This window comes from Anolis sagrei, chromosome 4 (genome assembly GCF_037176765.1).
Source record: "Anolis sagrei isolate rAnoSag1 chromosome 4, rAnoSag1.mat, whole genome shotgun sequence".
Taxonomy (NCBI): Eukaryota; Metazoa; Chordata; class Lepidosauria; order Squamata; family Dactyloidae; genus Anolis; species Anolis sagrei.
The window spans coordinates 170,183,819-170,206,395 of record NC_090024.1 but is presented as its reverse complement, the minus strand read 5'-3'; the positions used below and the strand labels follow the sequence as shown (position 1 = coordinate 170,206,395).

Here is a 22,577-nt window from a genome sequence, read left to right as displayed (position 1 = left end):
AATAGTGTTCTGCTTTGGCTCATTTGTAGGGTAAAGTATGTACCGTTACATTATTTATCCTTGGAATATACTTTATTAAAATAATGAGAACTAGAAGACAATAGGAGGATATGCTCATATCTACAACCTCAATTTATATGACTTAGAAATTGCATAATTTGTTCAGAATTCTATATATGCTAGTCAGTTATGTAACTACCTGAGTTGTGTACCTAAGAGACATTGCAAAACTTCTTTCCTGGACATCAGTAATGTCATCTGCCCATACCCTGATTGTCAATAGAGTAGAACCCTTCTCTCCACATGGCTGATTTGAAGTTAAGTAGGTCTGAGGGAGAGGAGTTACAATTGCCACAATAGTACCATGGTTGTGACTACATAAGGACCATGAACAAGATCTACTACAGATGTATAACTTATATGTTCTGATCCCAAATTCTGACACTAATGTCTAGTTTTAAAAGTGTAAACAAGAACAATGGGATTTCTGTGATCAAGACCAGGTTGGCTACACATGGCAGGGGGTGAGAATTCTTATTTTAGTTGAAAATTGCCAATTCCCTCAGCTAGCATTGCTAGATTTTCAGACAGCAATAAGGCACATGCAAAATTCATGATACGTGAACAGAAATACAGGTAATGGTTATTAGCAGGTTTGTGTCTTATTTAAACACCAAATCAAAGTACTGATTTCAATCAATTTAGCCATTCAGCCTTCAAGTAAGTTGCATGATGCTGGGTCTTCAGGGATCCCCTCCACCTCAGGTGGGTGGAGAAGCTTCCCAACAACCCAGAACAACTCTGAAGGCCTATTGGCTGCAGACACTATGCGGGCAGTCAAGAAGGTTTTCTTGGCTGCCTGCAGAGCCACGGTGTAAGCCCTAATAGTGGCTTTAGCTCGTGCTCAGTCAGAGACGTCACATGAGTTCCTCCAGACGCACTCCAGACCCCTTCTCATACGTTTCATCACTGCCAGCTCCTCAGTAAACCAAGGAGTTGGTGCAACTCTACACAACGAGAGGGGACATTTAGGAGCGATCATGTCAATTGTCCTGGACATCTCCCTGTTGTAGAGATCAACCAGAGCGTTGACAAGATCGTCAGTCTCCAGGACAGGAAGATCCCCAAGAGGCCTATAAAACACCAGGGACCTCATCCAATGGATTCTGAGCTCTATTGCCATGCACTTCAAAAACTGAGTCCCACAGGAGTTCCAGGAAGTCCCCACATGATATAAGGGCACTTCTTGTGGGACTCCATGACACTATGTTTTCTCAGCATATGGAAATGGAGTGCAGAATGTATTCTGAGAAGACAGGTGCTACCTGACTCTTAACAGGGGAAAGCAGGGGAAAGATGGATCTTAATGGGGAAAGAACTTGGGATCGCTGACTATTCCAGAAAATGGAGAGAATGGAGTAAGACAGTTTCCTCTGCTCTCCCCCCGGTCCTAAATAGATTAAATGTTTAGACTTGGGTCCCATCTCCATTTTTTTAAAAAAAATTGGACATATATGCAAATACAGATACTCCAAAATTCCAAAAATCCAAAACACATTTCAAGGATTTCAGGTAAGGGATACTCAATCTATATTCCAACTCCAGGTAATCTTGGATGACACACTTCCTTGGCCCATTTCAAACCAGCTTCAGAGCAGGATGTGGAGTTGAGACCGCTATGGTCACCTTAGTGGATGATCTTCGTCTTAACACTGACAAGGGCTATATGTCCCTGTTGGTGCTTTTAGATCTCTCAGAAGCTTATGATACCATCACCCATGGTATTCTTCTGGAATACCTAAGGAGGAGGTTGGGAATCAGAGGCACTGTGCTGTAGTAGTTTCCATCATACCCTTCAGGCAGGTTCCAGATGGTGGTGTTTTGGGATAGCTGTTCCTCAAAAAAGGAACTGTTATAAGACATCCCACAAGGTTCCATTCTATCTCTAATGCATTTTAAGATTTATATGAAACTACTTGGAATGATCATTCGTAGGCATGGGGTGGGGTGCTATTGGTATGCTGATGGCACCAAAATATATTTCTATATTTATTAATTTATTTACAGCATTTTTATTCTGCCTTTTTCAGCCCAAAGGTGACTCAAGGTGGCATACAGATTGGCAATGATTTAATGCCATGACATACATATATACATATCAATTAAAAACATTTAATATAACATAATCAAGATCCATATAAAACCATTAAAACTATGCATTCCAAAACAGCTCTAGTTAAGGATAGTGTGTTTCTTCTGAATGAATGTGTAAAGGAGGTAATGGACTGGATGAGAAAAAAAAACAAATAGAAACTGAATCCAAACAAAACTGAGGTGTTTGCCATTAAGGGTCCTAACCTAGGGATATAGGTGTGTTAATCAGTTCTTGATGGGGTTACATTGTCCCTGAAAGACTGTTCAGAGCTTGGGAGTGCTCATGGATCTGTCTCTCCAAATGTTAGCCAAGGTAGATGCAACAGTCAGCAGTGCTTACTACCAGCTTTGGCTGATACACCAGCTGCATCCCTTCCTAGAATCCAAGGACCTAAAAACAGTAGTGCACACTCTAGTAACCTCAAAGTTGGGCTTCTGCAACATTGGGCTACCTCTGTACCAAGTTCAGAAACCCCAATTAGTTCAAAATGTAGCAGTCATAGGAACAACCAAGAGCAAGCATATTTTACCTTTCCTAAAGTCACTCTATTGGTTGCCAATTAGTTTCCAGGCAAAGTTCAAAGTGTTGGTTTTGACCTTTAAAGCCCTATATGGTTTGGGCCCAGGTTACCTACAGGATCACCTCCCATACAATCCACCCCATACACTTAGGTCCTCTGGGGGGTAGTTACTCCAACTAGCCAGAACTCAACCGGCAACTGTAACCCAGAGGATGTTTTCATCAGCTGCTCCAAGTCAAAGCTAGAAGAGCTCCAACAGCTAGCTGTTGGAATTTTAGATACAATTGATGACTCATCTCTTCCGGCAGGCCCACCCAGTCAATTTTAAGTTGTGATTTTTAAACTGCACTTTAACAATGGATTTTAAATTTTATTTTACCTCTGTGCATTTTGTTCTGTGTCATTGAAGCTGATAGGAGCTTTAGGAGGGTCTTCCCCAGGAGGAGAGAACCTAAGACCCCGCCAAGGAGGGTCCGCTTCTTTGGCAAGCCAGAGAAGCCTTATTTCAGCAATTTTATTAGGATTAAAAATTCAGAATAAAGCTCACCAAAGTTGAAGAAGCGGCACCGAGGTGGTTTTATTAGCGATTCAGCTGAAAAGGATGCGATGTAGCAATAATTCGCCTACAAAGCATGAGGAGAATACACCAATACAGTCATATTTATAGCAAATTCAAAGTTGTAGAGTTCAAACTTCCCGCCCCGGCTTCCCTGACGTTCCCCGCCGTGATTGGGCGATGGGCAAACAGCTGGGAGGCGGCCCTCCCACCGAGGTGGTTTTATTAGCGATTCAGCTGACAAGGATGAGATGTAGCAATAATTCATAATACAGAGAGTAAACCCAACTACCTTCCCCCAGTGTCCATAAAGGGAAATATCCATGAGGGGGAAAGAGAGTCCCTTGTTTGTGAGATGGGGGACCATTAGGAACCCAGGTGTGCCTCAGATGGGAAAATTCAAATACTTTTGTGGCATGATTTTCAGTAATAAATTGGTTACTTGCTGCTGTAAACATATGAAAATAGAGCATAAAGCCTTGATTAAATGATACCCACCAAACTGACCAAGGCTTAACCCTTATTATCCAGCCTGGCGTCCTTGCCCTTAGCAAAACTATAAGTTACTATCTCTGGGGGGGGGGGGGTTATGTTTGACTTCATCTTTTAATAGTGTTTTATCTCTTGCTTTAATTATGTATCCTGCCTCAGGGAAAAGCAGGTAATAGATTCATATTATTATTATTATTATTATTATTATTATTATTCCATTGTTTCTTTTTTTAAAAAAAAAATAAAAATGAACACGTTAGACCTAAATCAATAGATCTTGAGGTCCAACAACAATTACACTCAAAGCCAAATTCAGAGTAACAAGTCAACTTGACTTAAAGAGACCTACCAAGATAATAACCAAAGCCTCACACTTATTTTAATTGTTTTGCTCCCTTACACTCTCTCTTGCTTGTTCACTTTCACATACCCACAAGCTGATAGAGAAACTGGTATTTATGTTATCGAAGGCTTTCATGGCCAGAATGACTGGGTTGCTGTGAGTTTTTCAGGCTGCATGGCCATGTTCCAGTAGCACTCTCCTGATGTTTTGCTTGTTTCTATGGCAAGCATCCTCAGAGGTTTGTTCAGAGGTCTGAGGATGCTTGCCATAGATGCAGGTGAAACATCAGTACAGAATGCTACTGGAACATGGCCACACAGCCCGAAAAACTCATAGTAACCCAACTGGTACTCGTTTCATCCTCAACTGATTCTCTGTTTCACTGGCTCCTACAGATTGGCCTCATGTTTTCTCAAAGGGAGCACAAACATAAAGAACTGTTCAACACACATAAGACACAGGCTTTCAGGTGTCAAACAAGAGAGCTTATTTACAATACCGAATACTCTACTCCTGTCCAGCTATGCTTTTCATCCCATGACAGGAGATCTCACTGACATTAATAAAAGATCCTCTTACAGAGTGGTTACCAATTTTGGTGTGCATATTAAGTTAGACTTCCATTGGGATTATGGTGAAGTGAAAAAGAGGAGGATTAATTTCTGTCTTGATCCTTTCACAACTACCAATTTAAATTTTAAAACCCGGCATATTCATGTCAATCACACAATTAATGGTACTGCTACAAAATCCACAAAAGTAATTACTTCTCAAATTTAGCTTGGAATCCTATGGGCTTGGAAGGAAGAGAATACCCACTTTTTCACTGTATTGGATTTGCAGTAACAGGGCTCTGGATATCTGGGGATTCCAACATCAGAGCTCCTCAAGGAGAGGATTGCCTTGAACATTCAACCCCAGTCTTGTTGTATATGTATTAACTGATTTTTAACTTTTTGAAGACAGAGGGCACCCAAGGTACAGACCTCAAGATGTATTGCAATTCCCAACATCCCTCATCCTTGGCTATACTGGCTCAGACTTGTAGTTCAACCACATCTGGACAGGTATGTCTCCTGCCTTTGAAGCCCTTTCTACATTGCCCTATATCTCAGTATCTGATCCCAGAATATCTGCTTATCTCTGATTATCTGGCACTGGAGACTCATATAATCCAGTTTAAAGCAGATAACCTGGGATCAGATCCTGGGATATAAGAAGAGTGTAGAAGGGGGCCTGATTTAGTCTATCCTCATTGGCATGTATGTACAAATTTATTTTTTGTTGTAAACATGTTTGCATGTCGTACATATTTTATACTGTTTCTTGTTCCAATTAGTACCATGATGTGGTGTTTCTTAATATCGCTGGATCATTAAGTAGACAGTGATGTCACAATAATGTGTCATCTGCTTGTCTGGAAAAACACTTTCCAACATTTCTCTCCTTTGAAGCCTGGATATTTGGTTATTCACATTAATAGTAATTTGTTTTCTCTGTTTCTTTTATATGAGCACTGTTTGGACATCATGAGGCAATTATTAACACCTGTAGTTGTTTGTGTAAGCTTACTATTGCTTTATTAAGAAAATACTTGGCTAAATAAATATTCTATAATAGTTACAAGAGAATCAGTTTTAAATCAAGAAGGGATAAACTAACCCTTCCACCCCAAATATCACCCACCCACCATCTTTGGCAATGGTGCAGAATTATATGAATCTTTTGCATCCTCCTGAAAATCTTCTACTGACATGTACTGGGCTCTTTCATTTAAAGGAGAAGGGTATGAAAACCTCTCCGTGAAATGTACTTTGACTATTTTTCATGCATCTCTATGCATAGTTGAAGTCTCCTAATCCAAAAATAATGGTTAAACCTTCTAAAACAGAATTCCATCCAAATGGAAGGACTTCAGGGTGCAACATTTGTTGCATTTGTGAGCTGATTTTTCTATGCTGTGAGCCCTATTAACATGCTCCTGGGCTACAAACTGATCAAAAGAATTGACCCGATAGCTGACAGAAACAAAATCTTCCTTTTTTGAGTTGCTTGGAGACAAAGTAGTATAGGCAACATGTGTCAGTGCCAAGAGTCTTAACAAAGGGTTTTGTTCAAAGAGGCTTTGTTCCTGTAAAGCCTCTTCTAAATCAATACACATCTTTATACTTGCTTCTTTGTTTGTCATTGGGCTTGTTGTTGAAGCATACATATGGCATACAAATGCCACCCAACGTGAGGGAAAGTCATAGTTCCTTTGGTTTTGGACAGGCCCATTCTACTGCATTTTTTAAATGTATGGAATTTGAACAGGTATTTCTTTAAGTGCTGTTTTGAAAAGGCTATCTGCTAGGAACCAATGTTTCTGAAGCCTAGCCATCTACATGCTTATCACTGATATTTTCTTCTTTTTTCCAGTTCATTGTCACAATAGAAAGGCAGAGCAAATACAGCCATTTCTCCACATTTGTGGGATTTGATTATTTTTGGATTTGATTAAAATTGTTTTCTCTAGGTTTCCCAGTGCAACTCCCAGAGTCATGCTGGGTGGGTGGAGGGGTAGGTAGGAGAGTTTGCTAGAGATAGCACCACTCTAGGAATCTCTAGGTCCTTCAGTGGAGGTTGACCACAGAACAGTGGAGGGGGACCTAGCAAATCTTACACAAGTGTTCTCTCATATATATATATATATATATATATATATATATATATATATATTCTATTCTCTGCATTCAAGGGGATCTTGTGCCCCTGTAAGGAAATGTGGAGGGATAACTGTAGCTGACTCTTGAAAATGATTTTAATGTCTGTCTCCCTTTGCCTCATGGACTCACCTGTGGTCCAGGTACCACAGTTTCTATAGCAGGCACCCCAAAACTGCGGCCCTCCACCTGTTAGGGCCTTCAACTACCAGAATTCTTGACAATTGAACAAGCTTGTTAGGGCTTCTGGGAGTTAGAGGCCCAAACATCTGGAGGGCCACAGTTTGAGGATGCCTGCCATAGAACTATAACACTATTATTCCACTTTAACTTCAATGGCTCTCTTTAATGGAATCGTATGACTTGAAATGTAGGAAGGGACATTTAGAATTTTCAGCCAGAAAGATCTAATTCTCACCAAACTACAAATCCTGGTAGTTAAATTGTGATAATAATGCATGAATTGGGCTCCAGAATATAAATACAACATCCCTCTATGATTGCCATTTGGTCAACAATGTCTGGCATCAGAACCTGGGCAAGTGGGATATTTCAGGCCTCACTGGTCTAGAAAGCTTTCTCCCTCCCTCCTTTTTAAAATCTTTAAAACTGTTTTTTAAACATTGCATTGGAAGGCTTCTGGTTGGAGGTGTTCATATTATTTTTTAAGTATTTTTCACTTTAAAAGTATATTCTGTAACAACAACAGAATCAGTTACAATTTTAGCTTTTCATTTGATTTCTAATGGTTGGTGTGAGTGGGTAGGTGAGTAGCCAATGTGGCATTGGCAAATTTCAATACGCATAGCCAGCAAAAGACCTCCCTGTAATTAAGGACCTCATCACATTGAGGTCCAAGTGGTGGGCAATAATAAGGGGATTCACCAGGCTGTGTGGCAAATCCAGTGGGAAGCATGGGAACCCATCAATCCCATGTCTAAAATTGACCCTTTACTCAGCCCTTGGGGGAAGCTTCACCATCTGGCTTTCCCCCGTGTTTGCCCTGCTCATTCCTATAAGAACATGGGACGCCTCCTGTGTTCTCTGGGCAGCATCCTAGCATGTCACCAGGATGCTAGAAGCATGGAGCCCCACCGGAAGTAGCCCTCTGTTGTCTGATAAGTTCTGACAGTCTCCGTTCTTCCAGTGTCCTGCAAACTTCCTAGAATGCTGAAATTTGTTAATGTAATGAGGTCCTAAGATTATTAATTCCATGGTCTAAAATAAAGTAGCTGAAAAATTGTGACCAACAGTGCTTTTTATGCTTCTGCTTTGCTATGGAGAATATAAAATTTGGGATTCTAGAATTGAAGGAAGATAACATTTTTAACATCTCAAGATGTGTTTTAACTCTTGTTGGCTTCATATATTCTCCTGACACTAAATAATGCTCCTCAGATTAGCTCCTATTGATTTTTACATTTTCCATGAAAAACAATTAATCTATTGCTAAATACTACAATTTGCTGGGAGTCAGAACAGACACACACACACACACAGTAGCTGATCAGATAATTCTATGCAACATTTGTGAAGGATAGTGTCCATCAGTACATTTAACGATAGAAAGGTAGTTGGCGATTGGATGATGGATAAGTGACATTTCATTATCTTTTCTGGTATATCAGGAGAAATGATTCAGAATCTTTTGTCTGAGATGTTTTCCTCACTTTGACTACCAGTAGGACCAAATCTGAACAGATCACAAAGGAAAAAAAGAAAGAAAATGAAGTAGATACTATATGGTTGAAATGTATACCTATCTGTACAGTAGATGCTATATTAAGTCTTGGAGCTTTTGCCATGTTTTCATCTTTCTCTTGTAGTCCTCATAAAGCAAAGCAACCATCATGAGCATCATCTCAAAAAGAAAAGAAAAGAAAAAAGAAAAGAAATGACATGAAGATGGGTATCCATGATCTCAACCATTTTGCTTTTGATAGCATAAAATATTATTGGATAGATTGCAGAAAACCAAAAATATCCTTTCCAAGAATGATGCAGTGCTGCAATTTGGTTTATTCTCTCCCATCCCGCCTCCAGTATATTAATTATTTAAAACCTTCTGCTTGGGAAAGAATTCTTAATTGCTGGCTGCAGTCCCAAGTTTTGCAACCCAACACATCTAATGTTTCAGCCAGAAATGCCTCTGAACCCATTTTGGTTCAACTTTTCAGATCATAATGTGTGCTTCTCCAGGTGTAACTATGTCTAGAAGGTATTTATTGCCCCCAGTTCCAATATAACCATATGGACATGATGTATTTGAAGTGGGCAGAATTCCCACTCAAAAAAGTTGGAACAGCTATTAGCTTTGAGCATTTTCATTTTTGAAAAAAGATGTGCTACCACTCATCCAACACAATTCTTTTAAAATCAGAATAACTCTTCTGTAATTCACAAATACCTATTCCTAAAAAACCTCACTGAGTACAGAAGATTAATAAGTATAATTGTATATACCTACTCTGGGGTAAACAGTCTCGAAACAAGGGCCTTGCAAATGCTGGGTTCTTTTGAATTAAGTAGAATGATGTATGCTGGAATATAAAGCAATTGTTCTTCCTCCTACTCGTTTCACCCTCAATAGGAGATTTTAATAGAATAAGATCAAAAATAAACTCAACATAGCTGAGGTTTACATGAATAGATCAGGGGAAAGCTTGAAAGCTATCCCACAGGATAACTAGGTCATCATTCTTGTATCTTCAGTACAAATAAAAAGCTGCAAAACTTTACTCCCTATAGTAGACAGTTTTCAAATCTAGGTTTTACTTGGGATGAATGGATTTTCTCTCTTCTGTTCCTTTATTGTTCCGTGGGGTCCCTCTGCCCTGTTTCACTCCTTCTGAATTCAGCTTGACCTAAGAAAATATTCAATATTAATTCCATAACAGGTGTGTGGCATACATAGTACTTTGCTTCATACCCTTCAAATAACTTGTATAATCTCACTTCACTCTTTCATCAACAGACATGTCTTCACTGACATGGGGAAAACATATTCACACCATTGTAAACAGAACTATACCAAGGTTTTATTTATACGCACATTTATTTTACTTAATTAGCTATATTATACCTTTCTTTTATTATGAAACCTAGAATGGATTATTTATCTTAATATATTTGCATTTATGTCTCTCAGCATGAGATTCAAGGGAATTGATCAGACCAAAATCAGCTGAACTTCAGTGAGGTAGACGTTTCACATGCCAATTGACCATGTACGTAGACATTTGTGTTTTATCAATTGGCATTATGATACATGAGATAAACCTCTACAAATTGTGTAATACTGAAAATTCAAAAAAGTGGAACAATGCCTCCACAGGTTATAGCATTTCAAAGAGTTATCCTTCCTTGATATAACTGGATATCTTTGTGAATTTCATGTGATCTCTGATTATAAAAATTAGGACAAAGGTAGATAAATCACAGCTAAATTATATGTGGTCAGTGTTGGTGAAGCAGGTGACTGTTTCTTCACAAAAAGTTGTTCCTGCTCTTCAGGACCTCCAAGGGTGCCTAGTGTTGGGCTGTGCTTCTAGATTGGAGAGCAATCCTCCCTATAATTGAGAAACATCAGTTAGACCATATAAGCTTCATGGCCTCATTAGATTGGCAATAGACATCTAGGAGAGAGTTTAGTCACCTTTTTCTCCAGAGGAGAATAGTGCAGGTTCTGTCAAGTCTTCACTTGTGCCTTCTGATAACCTTCTCTTCACCCCTGCCCTTCCACAACTCCTGCTTCTTTTCTTCCCCAGTTATACTAGCCTCTTGTTTCAGCCTTGGTCTCTCTACCATTAAATTGCACTCTTTCTCACTCCTACTTCTCTCATCCACTCTTATCTTCCTTTTCTGCTTCCTTCCATGCTCCCTTTCAACTATTTGTGTTTCTATTTTCTCTTCTCTTTCTCAGAATCCCATATCAGAGTGTCCTAGTTGTGGCCATGCTGGTTGGGGGATTCTGGAATGTGTAGTGCAAAAAAGTAAGTTCCCTTAGGTTCTGTTATAGGATAAAGCATTCCACTGTGAAACAAAGCTGTGCCTTAATCATGCCCAGCATGGAAACCAGAGCCAGGAGTGTATTGTAAATTAGCATGGGGCAGTCTTTTCAGTGCTGACACATGCTGCAAAGTGGTTATCTCTCTAGCAGTAATCTAACATGCACCTTCAAATCAAATTTGCTGGCTTCATTCCAACAAGATTCACATTCAGAAGGCAATTCAACACCTGGTAGCATTCAGGAAGGGGATAAACACATTAAAACGCTATAGCTAAGCACAGATTGCAGTGTATTCTTTGAAGGAGATAAGTGGAATAAACAACACCAAGATCTAACCATAGGATGATATGTTTCAATGTGCTGAAACTAATTTATGAGATGTTTCAGCACTATCTTTGATAGAAGGTTGAACAATGGTGTTTCTTGCAGAGATTACTGGGAAGCTTGTATTGAACATTGTTGCAGTCAACTCAATACTGAATTGCAGGCAGTATTTATTTGGGTTGAACCTGTTCAGGCAAATGGTTTACAAGTAGTACAACTTGGCAATGCTCTATGCTTTCAGAGCATATGAACAAATTAATGCAGAATTAATGCAATTTGACGCCACTTTAATTGCCATGGCTCAGTGACATATAATCCTGAGAGTTGTAGTTTGATGGGGCACCAGCACTAGCTGGCAAATAATACTAAACACCTGATAAAATGACAACTCCCAAGATTCTATAGCACTGAGCAAGTGGTATAAAACTGAACTAATTCTACAGTGTAGATGCACCCTTAGACCCACATTTCTTGTTCTGACAACTTTTCAAACATCTTTCCTTTAAACTGATTTTAAATTAGAATTGGTTTTCAGAGAATGACATTAATTGTTTTAATTTTTTTATTATGATGAAAGGGTTTTTAAAAATATGTGTTGAGCGGCTTTGGGTCACAAATTTGTGGAAATACAGAATATGAAAATAAAATAAACATCCTTACACAGAGAATCCAGTACTATAGCCATTGGTTACCAAAGTAGGACATGTTTAGACCATTTATACACTGCAAAAACAATTTTAGCCTAATTTTTGAAGAAAATGTATATTCTATTAAATTTGAACAGTAACAGACTCAGATGGGAAACAATGTTAAATTCCTTGTTTGCGATATATTAATAACCTTGCTAAATCAAGGACATGGGAATCAGTTGCCAGGCAATATCTAGAAATTGACACAGTGGTCTTTTAAATATATATTTATTCCTTTTCCCATTTCTCACAAAATATATTGTGACATTGCTGTTCCATAATCATGGAGCCCTATGTGCATCTGAGCCACAATATTAGCAATGTAAGATTTCTACCAGCAAATTTCAAAAATATTATAGAAACAGCCGGAAACCATTGGTCTTAGGATTCATTCCCCCCATTTCCTTTTAAGTATAGAGTAGCTATTATTCTGAATATAAAAAAGGTGCCATCGAAACAGTATGAGCTCATAGTGAAATCTACTATGAGCTAAAATTTCCCCTATTTCCTATTTCTAAAGACTCACAGTATCATGTTCTTATTCATTCCAGGGCATTCTCTTGACTCCAATTCTCCCTTTCTCATTCCCTCCTAGGCATGGCATTCTCATTAAAATAATTTCTGTGTCATCCCAAATAGTCTACATGACTTCATTTCTTCCCCCATTCCTATCAACTTTCCATTTTCTCCTTTGGGCAATACTGCTTATTCTACTACCCACAGATGGGCACTTAACTATAGTGTACATAGAAATAACAACCTTTCCCACGTGAATTTAGCCTGTGCTCTTCTTTGATGACAAAATCACAGGTCACTATCCAATTCCAGTAGTTTCTTTGTACTTTGATTTATCTTGTACATTTCTCACTGAAACATATCAGATTTATCAAACTGCCATTACCATCCATCTGCCACAGCTGCTCTAAGCTTTTTGGATCTAGCTTCCTACGTGTTTTGCTGCCTTCTTGATATGTGAATAAAACTTAAATATGCACTCCATAGGTGAAATAAAATGGGAAAATTTTTGTTTAATGTTTGGGTTTATTCATAGGCATGAAAGTGTTTCTCTGTAAAAAAGAAAACCCTTTATAATTTGTGATTTCAGATATGTATAATTTTTGATGTCACCTGTGTGTTTGTGTTTGTCACTCTGAGCTCTTCCAAGGTAAAATGGGTTATAAATTGAAGTAACAGCAAAAATAGAATAATAGTGAAGTTCCTTCTGCAAAATAATATTTTAATAAGTCATGCCATTCTAGGCTTTTGTATTTTTCCTATGTTTTAGATGTACTTGTACACAAAACAGCACCACACTAGTAATGTGTACATAATTATATGCATATACAGTGCCAATTGTCTCCCCCCACCCTAAAAAAAAAAAAAAGAACCTCTGGGAACTTGAGTGAAGGGGAGTGGAGTAGTGACTGACTCCATACTGTGCAGGAAAAGCTTCTTCTCAAAATTTGAAACGGGGGGGGGGGGGGGGAGGGATAGGCATCTCCTAGTCAAATAAACCTCCTCCTAACCAGACTAATCAGAAATACAATTTTGAATTTTCAATATAGTTTGCCAACTGCATTTTCCTTTTGCTAAACCTTTTGCTTTGTCACAGAGACAATAGATATATTGGCTCTTTGGGTGTGAAATTTTAATTAAAAAAACAACAACCCCAATAAGCCAATGTAAGTATTGTACCTTGACTTTTATAACATAAGCCAATGTAAGTACTGCACCTTGACCGGTGGCGCAGTGGGTTAAACCCTTGTGCCAGCAGGACTGAAGACTGACAGGTTGCAAGTTCGAATCTGGGGAGAGGCAGATGAGCTCCCTCCATCGGCTCCAGCTCCTCATGCGGGGACATGAGAGAAGCCTCCCATAAGGATGATAAAACATTAAATCACCCGGGCGTCACCTGGGCAACATCCTTGCAGAAGGCCAATTCTCTCACACCAGAAGTGACTTGCAGATTCTCAAGTCTCTCCTGACACGACAAAAAAAACCCTTGACTCTTATACAAAAGGGTATCATAACTTTCTCTGAATAGAGTGCAGAAATGCAAGAGCTTAGTTTCCTAGGAAACCCTAAAAGAAAAACTCACTCCCTTTCTATGAATCAGTGTCATTTTGGGTTTCTGGCATCTGTGTACTGGGCAGGTGGGTCTCCTGACATGATGCTTACACTTTCCTCTCTTTATATTATAGCCTCAGCCTTTCCATGGGCCAAAGCAAAATCCATAACTTTGGCTTGTTATGCCAAATAGCAATCTGAGAACTATTTGTGGAAAAAATTTCCTGAGCAAAAAGTCTAACATGTCAACCAGGCCTTGGTTATTATCATTAGCGCATCGAAGAGGAGAATATACCTTGGAACAAAGAAGTGCAGAAGTGTACCATAGCTCTCATTATGACCTCCGTCTCTTTTGATCCAAGTTATTCCACCAGTATGCATCAGACATAGTATTCCAAGTAATGTCTTTCTGAACACCCATGCTGCCTAGCAGCTCTGTCTTCCAGTGTGAAACCAGACAGATTCCACCATGTATACACAGTGGGAGGCCAAAGAAAGAGCTTGTCACAGTTCCTGAACTTAGAGAAGCACACATGTTACTGCCGTGCCTTTGATCTCAGGGAACCCGAACATCTCACCAAGGGAGATAAGTGCATTATCTCAGTAATATTCTACAGCAGATCTCAGAGATAAGCAGATGCCAATTAAAGATTGCACAGCATGGAGCAGATCAGGAGGTAGTCACACTTCAGAGGTGTAACTAAAGCCTTCAGAATCACAATGTTTGATAGTCATTATATCACCGTAGTTAACAATTTTGTTGAAAACAAGTGAAAAAGCATCATTATTGCCGGTAATAAAATATCCTATTGTGAAAATGAGTGCATCCCAATGGCCCATATTGGTTATATTCACTGACAGCATTTTGAAGAAGTGTTCTCATGAATACATTTATAATAACCCCAACAAACCAGTTTATTTCAATCACTACAGTCTTAAGATAACTATGTTCTAAATGTCCCATTAGTTCAGAATATTGAGCATATAGGCCTGTAATATTCTGTTTCTGTTGGCTTTAGGTTCATGTTGCTCATGTGCTTGAGGGCTAAGGAACTCTTGTGTGATGTGATGATACCCATGCTTTGCCTCCATTGTGTCCAAAGGGGACAATTCAGAATCAAAAGCAGAGCAAATGGCTCACATAAGGATTTGGTCCACAGTTCTGCCTTGCCCCACAGGAAAAATAATCATCACCTAAAGGCAAGCTAAAGTGAAATTGTGTAGATGAAACTGATGCATACTACCTGCATATTTACACCCAATAATGATGGTAAAACCAATAGTTATAATTCCATTTGCTGAGTTTGCAAGTCCATAGCAAACAAACCATCATGTAAAGTTGGCATCAACAGATATGCCACCAAAATTATTCCAGTGAATGCAAACAGATGAGCAACAGATATGAACAATGTGATATCCTTGGGAACTTCTTTAGGATAGATCCATATTCCTACTAACTAAGCTTTATGCAGATTATGATGTCAAATTTATGTGGTCCTCCAAGGTCATTTACCCGGCCCTCGCTCAGGGTCAACCAAAGTCTGAAATAGCTTGAAAGCACAAAACAACAGCAACAATCCTATCTCATCAGCCCCAGTGGCGCAGTGGGTTAAAGCCCTGTTTGAGAGGCGGATGAGCTCCCTCTATTAGCTCCAGCTCCTCATGCGGGGACATGAGAGAAGCGTCCCACAAGGATGATAAAACATCAAAAATCATCCAGGCGTCCCCTGGGCAATGTCCTTGCAGACGGCCAATTCTCTCACCAGGAGCGGTTGCTCCTGACACGACAAATATAAATAAATCTCATCAGCCAAAAGTAGGCCCACACTTCCCACTGAAATATTAGTATATTTAGTTTATATTAGTTAAAATTGTTCTTAATTTTAATTATTGTATTGTTTTTAAGTGTGTTTTTTTTTGCACTACAAATAAGATATGTGCAGTATGCATAGGAATTCATTCATGTTTTTTTCTCAAATAATCCGGCCCTCCAAAAGTTTGAGAGACTGTGACCTGGCCCTCTGTTTTAAAAGTTTGAGGACCCCTGTTATAGACAAACATTTCATGGCTTTGTGTGGCATGCATGAGTTTATAAAAGAAATAGAAAACACATGGAGTTTTAGTTAAAGTTGAATAAGCTCCAGTTCATTTGCCCATAAATATCAGTCTAACCCAACTTAACCTTTAACAGGAGCCACAAAGTTTTGATGGCATTTGTAAAACATAAGTTAATATTGTTTTATTCCAGGGAAGTCTCTTCTTTTCTGATAACTTCAGAAAAAGATTATTCCAATTGTTTTTATATAATAATGATGGTTTTTATATGATAATGATGATGATGATGACGACGATCCTTTATTTATAATGTGCCCTCTCTCCCTGAGGGGATTCAGGGCGGTTTACAGAAATAACAAAATGGCAAATATTCAATGCCAAATAAGATGAGTCATGGATGATAGATTATTGTCCAGCCATTCTAAATCAAATGTGTCATATTTGATGCACACTAAAGGATAGAGATAATTAGTTGCTTTTTTAGAGATAGCACTAGATGTACAAACAGAAGCAATATTATAAATGTCCTATGATGCAACATTATATATCTATATAGCTCTTCTATATTTTCTGATCTGTCTATGAAAAATCTAAGCAATTTTAAAATGGAGAATAAAGAATAGACACATTCATATAGTTATGAGTGTAACCTGTCAAAGGGCTGCCAGGAATGTGTTCCACCTCAAAGCTTCACTGACTTTTGGCTATTAAGAATTTAAAGTTAATTTGACACATGAAATTTCCTTGACCTCTAAAAATGTAACAGAGATTTTGATGCATTTCCAGTTCAATATAACAACTATATTCATAAATTTCTTGCAAATGTTTTTATATTTGTATATTTTATATTACCTGGCGTTATTTTTCCATTTGAGAGCTGAGTCTATTTTCTGGATGGAAATACTGCTTCGAAACCTTGCTCTACACATGCCACTTCATGAAACAATGATGTACAAATGCAAGTAGTTGGAAAATGCTGTGGAAAACTTCACAAAGCAAGACATGTGTAAAGTGTAGATCCTGAAGTAACCCCATAATTAATTCAGTCTTCTGGCTATTCTTCACATATAATATCTCCTTACACACCAATTTTCCTACCTTTCCTTGAGAGATTTCTCACATGATCAATCACTTTATTGGCATATTATCCATCATTTTATTGTGCTGAAGCTATTAAGTTCATTGTCAACACATAACCAGCATGATTTCTATCTATTAGCACTATTGAGTGGTGTCAAGAGGATATATCCACCCTGTTCTCATCCAGTATGAGCTGTGTTGGTTGGAGATGCCAAAGACATTATTGCCATGGTAAAATAGTGTCGATGCAAAGGACCACCTCATACAAAATGAACTTTATTACAATACTGTATCAGTGCAACGCTATACATATATTCTTAGAAGCAATTTTCGTTAAGTTCAGTGGGGAATACTGTGTGGCAGATAGCTATAAACCCACTCGTGGTGATGATTGCTCCTTCCGCACAGCTGTTTAAAATCCACATTGGACTGGATTATATGGCAGTGTGGACTCAGATAATCCAGTTCAAAGCAAATATTGTGGATTATCTGCCTTGATATTCTGGATTATGTGGCTGAGTGGAAGAACCCGCAGAAAGCCTCTGGCTACAAAGCTCTGTACAGCTGAAAATCTCAATAAATCTATCGAGCCCAATTTAAGGTGCTGGTGATTACCTACAAAGCCCTGAACGGTTTGGGACCAGCCTACCTGCGTGATCGCATCTCCATCTACGAACCCACACGCTCTCTTCGGTCATCTGGAGAGGCCCTGCTCGTGATCCCACCTGCGTCGCAAGCGCGTTTGGTGGGGACTCGAGACAGGGCCTTTTCCGTGGTGCCCCCCCGACTCTGGAACACCCTCCCCAAATATCTCAGACAGGCCCCTACATTGGCAGTCTTCAGAAAGAACTTGAAGACTTGGCTGTTCCGATGTGCCTTTCCCGAATAGGAAACCTCCATTACCAAGACCCACAAGCACTTTATTAAAGCCAAGACCGCCGCACACTGCACTTGTCCATAAGCCTTATTTCCACCTGTCACATCAGCACTTTTAACCCTTGTACCCTTACTCTGGCCCGGCCCAGTTTTATTGTGTCTTAGTGGATTGTTCATTGCTTGTTGTTTTAGATTGCTTTAATTGTTTTAATTTGCCTAGGTTGTATTGTTGTATTGTTGTTGAGGCCTCCTGCGGGAGATGCTAGCGGGGTACAAATAAAGTTTAATAATAATAATAATAATAATAATAATAATAATAATAATCAACAGAACTGAGGAAACACGAAACACAATTCATTTGCTTTCAAACCTCATTCTACTAGAGGTCTTGAACTTACAAAATACAAAAAAACAAAATTCATGTTATTGAAAATGTGTGTAAGGCAAATATATGTTGATTCTTCTCTAAAGTCATACTAAAAGCATCAGCTCAACTAGAACTAGAAACTGAGTATTTTTTTTTTCAAAATATGTTGCTGTTGTGTTGTCAAAGGCTTTCATGGCCAGAACCACTGAGTTGCTGTAAGTTTTTTGGACTGTATGGCCATGTTCCCATAGCATTCTCTCCTGACGTTTCACTTGCATCTGTGGCTGGCATCTTCAGAGGTCTGTTGGAGGTGAGGCAAGTGGAGTGTATTTATTTATTTATTTATTTGCTTTATTTCTATACCGCATTTTTCAGCTCAAACAGGCGACTCAATGCGGTTTACATGGTACAAAGTATCATAACAATGTCAGTGCAATTAAAAACACAACAAATGTAACAACAGGATTAACAACACCGATCCACAACAATTAACAAACAACATACAACAAACATAGCGCCTCAGTGAAATCAGATCCGATCTCATAATCCTTGTGCCATTCCTATGTTCCATTTACCGTCTTCCTATGTTCGGTTGCACTGTTTAACCAAACGCTTGTTCATAAAGCCAGGTCTTGACCTTTCTCCGAAATGCCAGCAACGATGGTGCCTGTCTGATGTCTACCGGTAAGGCATTCCATAGCCGAGGGGCCACCACTGAGAAGGCCCTGTTTGTAAAACATTCAGAGTGGGAGGAAGCACCCTTCTCTGTTCAAAGCAATTAATTGCAGCATTCTCATTGCTTTAAATGTTCTTCCTCCCACCCTGGAAATTCCACAGTTATATATACACTCCACTTACCTCCAACAGACCTCTAAAGATGCCAGCCACAGATGCAGGCAAAACATCAGGAGAGAATGCTATGAGAACATAGCCATACAAGCCGAAAAACTCACAGCACCCCCGTTGGTTGTTGTTGTTGTTGGTGGTGGTGGTGTTGTTGTTTTGCTTTATTATATTTTAAGTTTCTGCCCCTGCATCTAATAGACTCCACATCACTCTATAATAGATGGCAATAAAAATACCACATTTCAATAATATTAAAAATAAAATACTATAGCAAGTTTTTTTTTTGTCTGGTCAGGAGTGACTTGAGAAACTGCAAGTCACTTCTGGTGTGAGAGAATTGGCTGTATGCAAGGGCGTTGCCCAGGGGATGCCTGGATGTTTTGATGTTTTATCATCCTTGTGGGATGCTTCTCTCATGTCCCCGCGTGAGTTGTGCTTCTCCATGTTTTAGGGTTTTTTTTTTACTGTAGCAACTAAAACATATAGAAGCACAAGATATGTTTTCAAATAGAAATGTTTTGGGGAGGGGGGTGAATATGCCCTAACTTGTCTTTGAAAAAATAATGTCACGTAGGTAGCACAAACATATTTTATTGGGAACGTCATTCCAAAGCTATGGCACCACCATCCCAAAGTCCTCTCCTTTGCTTCAACAGTGCATTTCTACTACAGAACAAAATCACACACATGCACATATGTACCAAAGTAACAAAGAAGCGGAGTGTTAATCCTAGATGTCCTATATTGTGAGTCTCAGTGAAACACAGATTAAATAAAGGTTCCATCTACCTACAAGTTCCAATATCTATAAATGTTATAGACCTACACATGCATGGTACTCTTAAATGGAACAATAGTTTGTCACCACAGAGCATTATCAACTCAAGCTTACAATATAATAAATGTGTTAATCTTTAAAGTTCCACAAGGTATTTTGTTGTTTTTACTACAACAAACCAATAGCACTATCCCTCAGGAAATTGCTACCAATAATAGCTTTATGATAGTTGTTTCAGGTGACTAAGCTATCATAGGATGAGAAACAAGCCTCTGGATAAAGGGACACACTTCATTTTGCCTGAATGGAGTGGACAAATCATACTAAATCATGACAGTTGGAATCATTCAGGAAGCCTTTACTATCTGCCAGAACTAAGTATTAGTATAAAATATGGTTTCTCTCTGTTCAAGGTTGCTGGATAGAGGTCATGAGTGATAGTTAAAAGAAAATTCTTTCAACCAATCATATTGTTTTTTAAAAATAAAAATTACATTACCTTAATACTTCAGGGAAAGCAAATCTTTTTCCAGTCATTAAGCCTAGAACCACCTTGCAGTTACCAGGTCCTGGTCACTGTGTAAAAGAAATGAAAACACTGATCAGAAAGTGGCATTTACACATGTACCTCCCATTGAGTTGGTTGGGTGGGTTTGTGAGACTGTTTCCTTAGAGGAATAAAGAAAATCCTTAGACAAAAGCACCAGGTTAAAAGCAAATTCATATGATCATTCGAAAATTATAGCTATCAAAAGATCAGATTATCAATTAAAAATAAAATAACTCTCTTGTGTTACGATGTCCATATGATTGGTATTTGTGATGCAGATCTGTGATAGCCATATGTGATAGCCATTTGAACGTGTATAGCTATAACAACATTGCTTCTCAGTCACACTGTTATTCTCAAGTAATATTTTAAGTGGCCTGCTACATTTTGCAATAATCATCAGGAACTCAGTGGTGTTTTACTACAACTCTTGACCATTGATCATGCTGATCAGCACCATCTGGGAAACAAAAGCTTCCCTAATAGTAATTTAAAATGTATGTGATTGTAGAAACTGTTCAATTTCCTGACTGCTGATTGGTTCCAGGTATACCCATTCAGAATGCTATGTTATAGTTATGACCTATAAAGTCCTGTAATGCTTAAATTCAACTTGTCTGACAAAGAATCATAGAGTTGGAAGAGACCTCATGGGCCATCCAGTCCAACCCCCTGCCAAGAAGCAGGAAAATTGCATTCAAAGCACCACGTGTGTTGGGGGTCCTTTGAATGCAATTTTCCTGCTTCTTGGCAGGGGGTTGGATTGGATGGCCCATGAGGTTTCTTCCAACTCTATGATTCTATAATTTCCACATGGGAGCCTTCCTAGGCCCTCAGATCTTAATGAGGTGCTTCTCTTAGGTCTGATTTGCACCAATTTACTAAACTGGTGCAAACTGGTGCCTTATCTGATGTTGTATATGCTGGATAACTCCTGGGATAGGTCAGACAGGGACTCCTCCAGCTGCTGTGCTGACAGGAGGGAGCCCCACCTTCTTAGCATTGTCAGATATGATTCAGTGCCACAAATTGGGCATCCTTACTGTTTTTTCTGCCCTAACTGTCCTACCTGTCGGCCATTGCCTGCAGTGATGTTGGCCAGGGATGTTCCCCTCCCTTCTGTGATTGCCCCTTTGTTCCTACCAACATCACTTCAGGCAACCACGGACAGGCAGGACCAGTGCCAGATTTACCACTGTGCTTAGCTGTGTTTTAGCACAGTGCCCCATTTTGGTGCAATTCTAAAATTGAAGGCATTCTGTTTCAGCATGATTCCAGACATAATGTTGGAGTTGAGAGTCTATGGGAGTGTGCCACAAAGCAGGCAGTGTAGATCTATTGGGCCTACCTCCTTCAGGTACCTTATAACTTAACTAGCTCAGGGCCTCATTTGTCCTAAATCCATCACTGGGTAGAATCCAAGTCACAGCCAGAAACCGTCACGTAACTGACATGCTCTCTGACAGCCTGAATCTGACAAACATGGGGTGGTAGTGAACTGATTCTGGAACCAGCCCAATTGTTCAGATGGCCCCAAGGTTGGGGGATAGGAATTCCGACTATCCCCTGACTTTGGTTAACATGGATAACTCATTGTTGCTGTGTCATCCTTTTAAAAGGATCCACGCCTTTGTATTGATTTATCCTCAGTTAATGGGACAAGAGCTTAGTGAGAAAAGTTTGCCAGAGAGTTTGATTGCCTTTCTTTCCCTGATTTACTTTCAAAGTTTCTTTCTTCCCCCTCTAAAATACATATTGAGTCACCTAAATACTGTGAATAGTCAGAAAATAGATATGCTTGCAGTCTCATCACTTCCAAAGTACTGGTGGTGGTAATATGAGAGGACATTCTCAGTGGCTGCCCATAGATACTGGAATTCTCTTCCAAAACAGGGCTAAAATGCCCTCTCCTTGCTTTAGCAGGCAAAGATTTTTTTAATTTCCAAAAGTTTTTGAGAAGTGAGGATTCCAGAAGAATGGGACTGAAATTTACATCTTGGACCTACCTCTGCAGGAAATAGAGATGGACAGTTTCTCAATGTCTGATTTAAGCAAGAGGCTGCTATTAAATTACCATGCAAAGCACTTGTGTCAGACATAAGATCCGTGGGTCGAATTCAGTTCACCACATTATTTTATGTGGTCTGTGAAACTTTCAATGTGAGGGC

General features: G+C 39.1%; 1 protein-coding gene across 8 annotated transcripts in view; it reads right to left on the bottom strand.

The window, feature by feature from the left end:
- The window catches only part of DAB1 (DAB adaptor protein 1), a 787,489-nt gene that overhangs the window by 349,291 nt on the left and 415,621 nt on the right, over positions 1-22,577 (bottom strand). For all 8 annotated transcript variants that reach the window (XM_060773589.2, XM_067467867.1, XM_060773591.2 and 5 more), the window contains exon 3: positions 20,359-20,435. The gene's annotated coding sequence lies outside the window, so the exon portion shown is untranslated. The remainder of the gene's footprint in view (positions 1-20,358; positions 20,436-22,577) is intronic.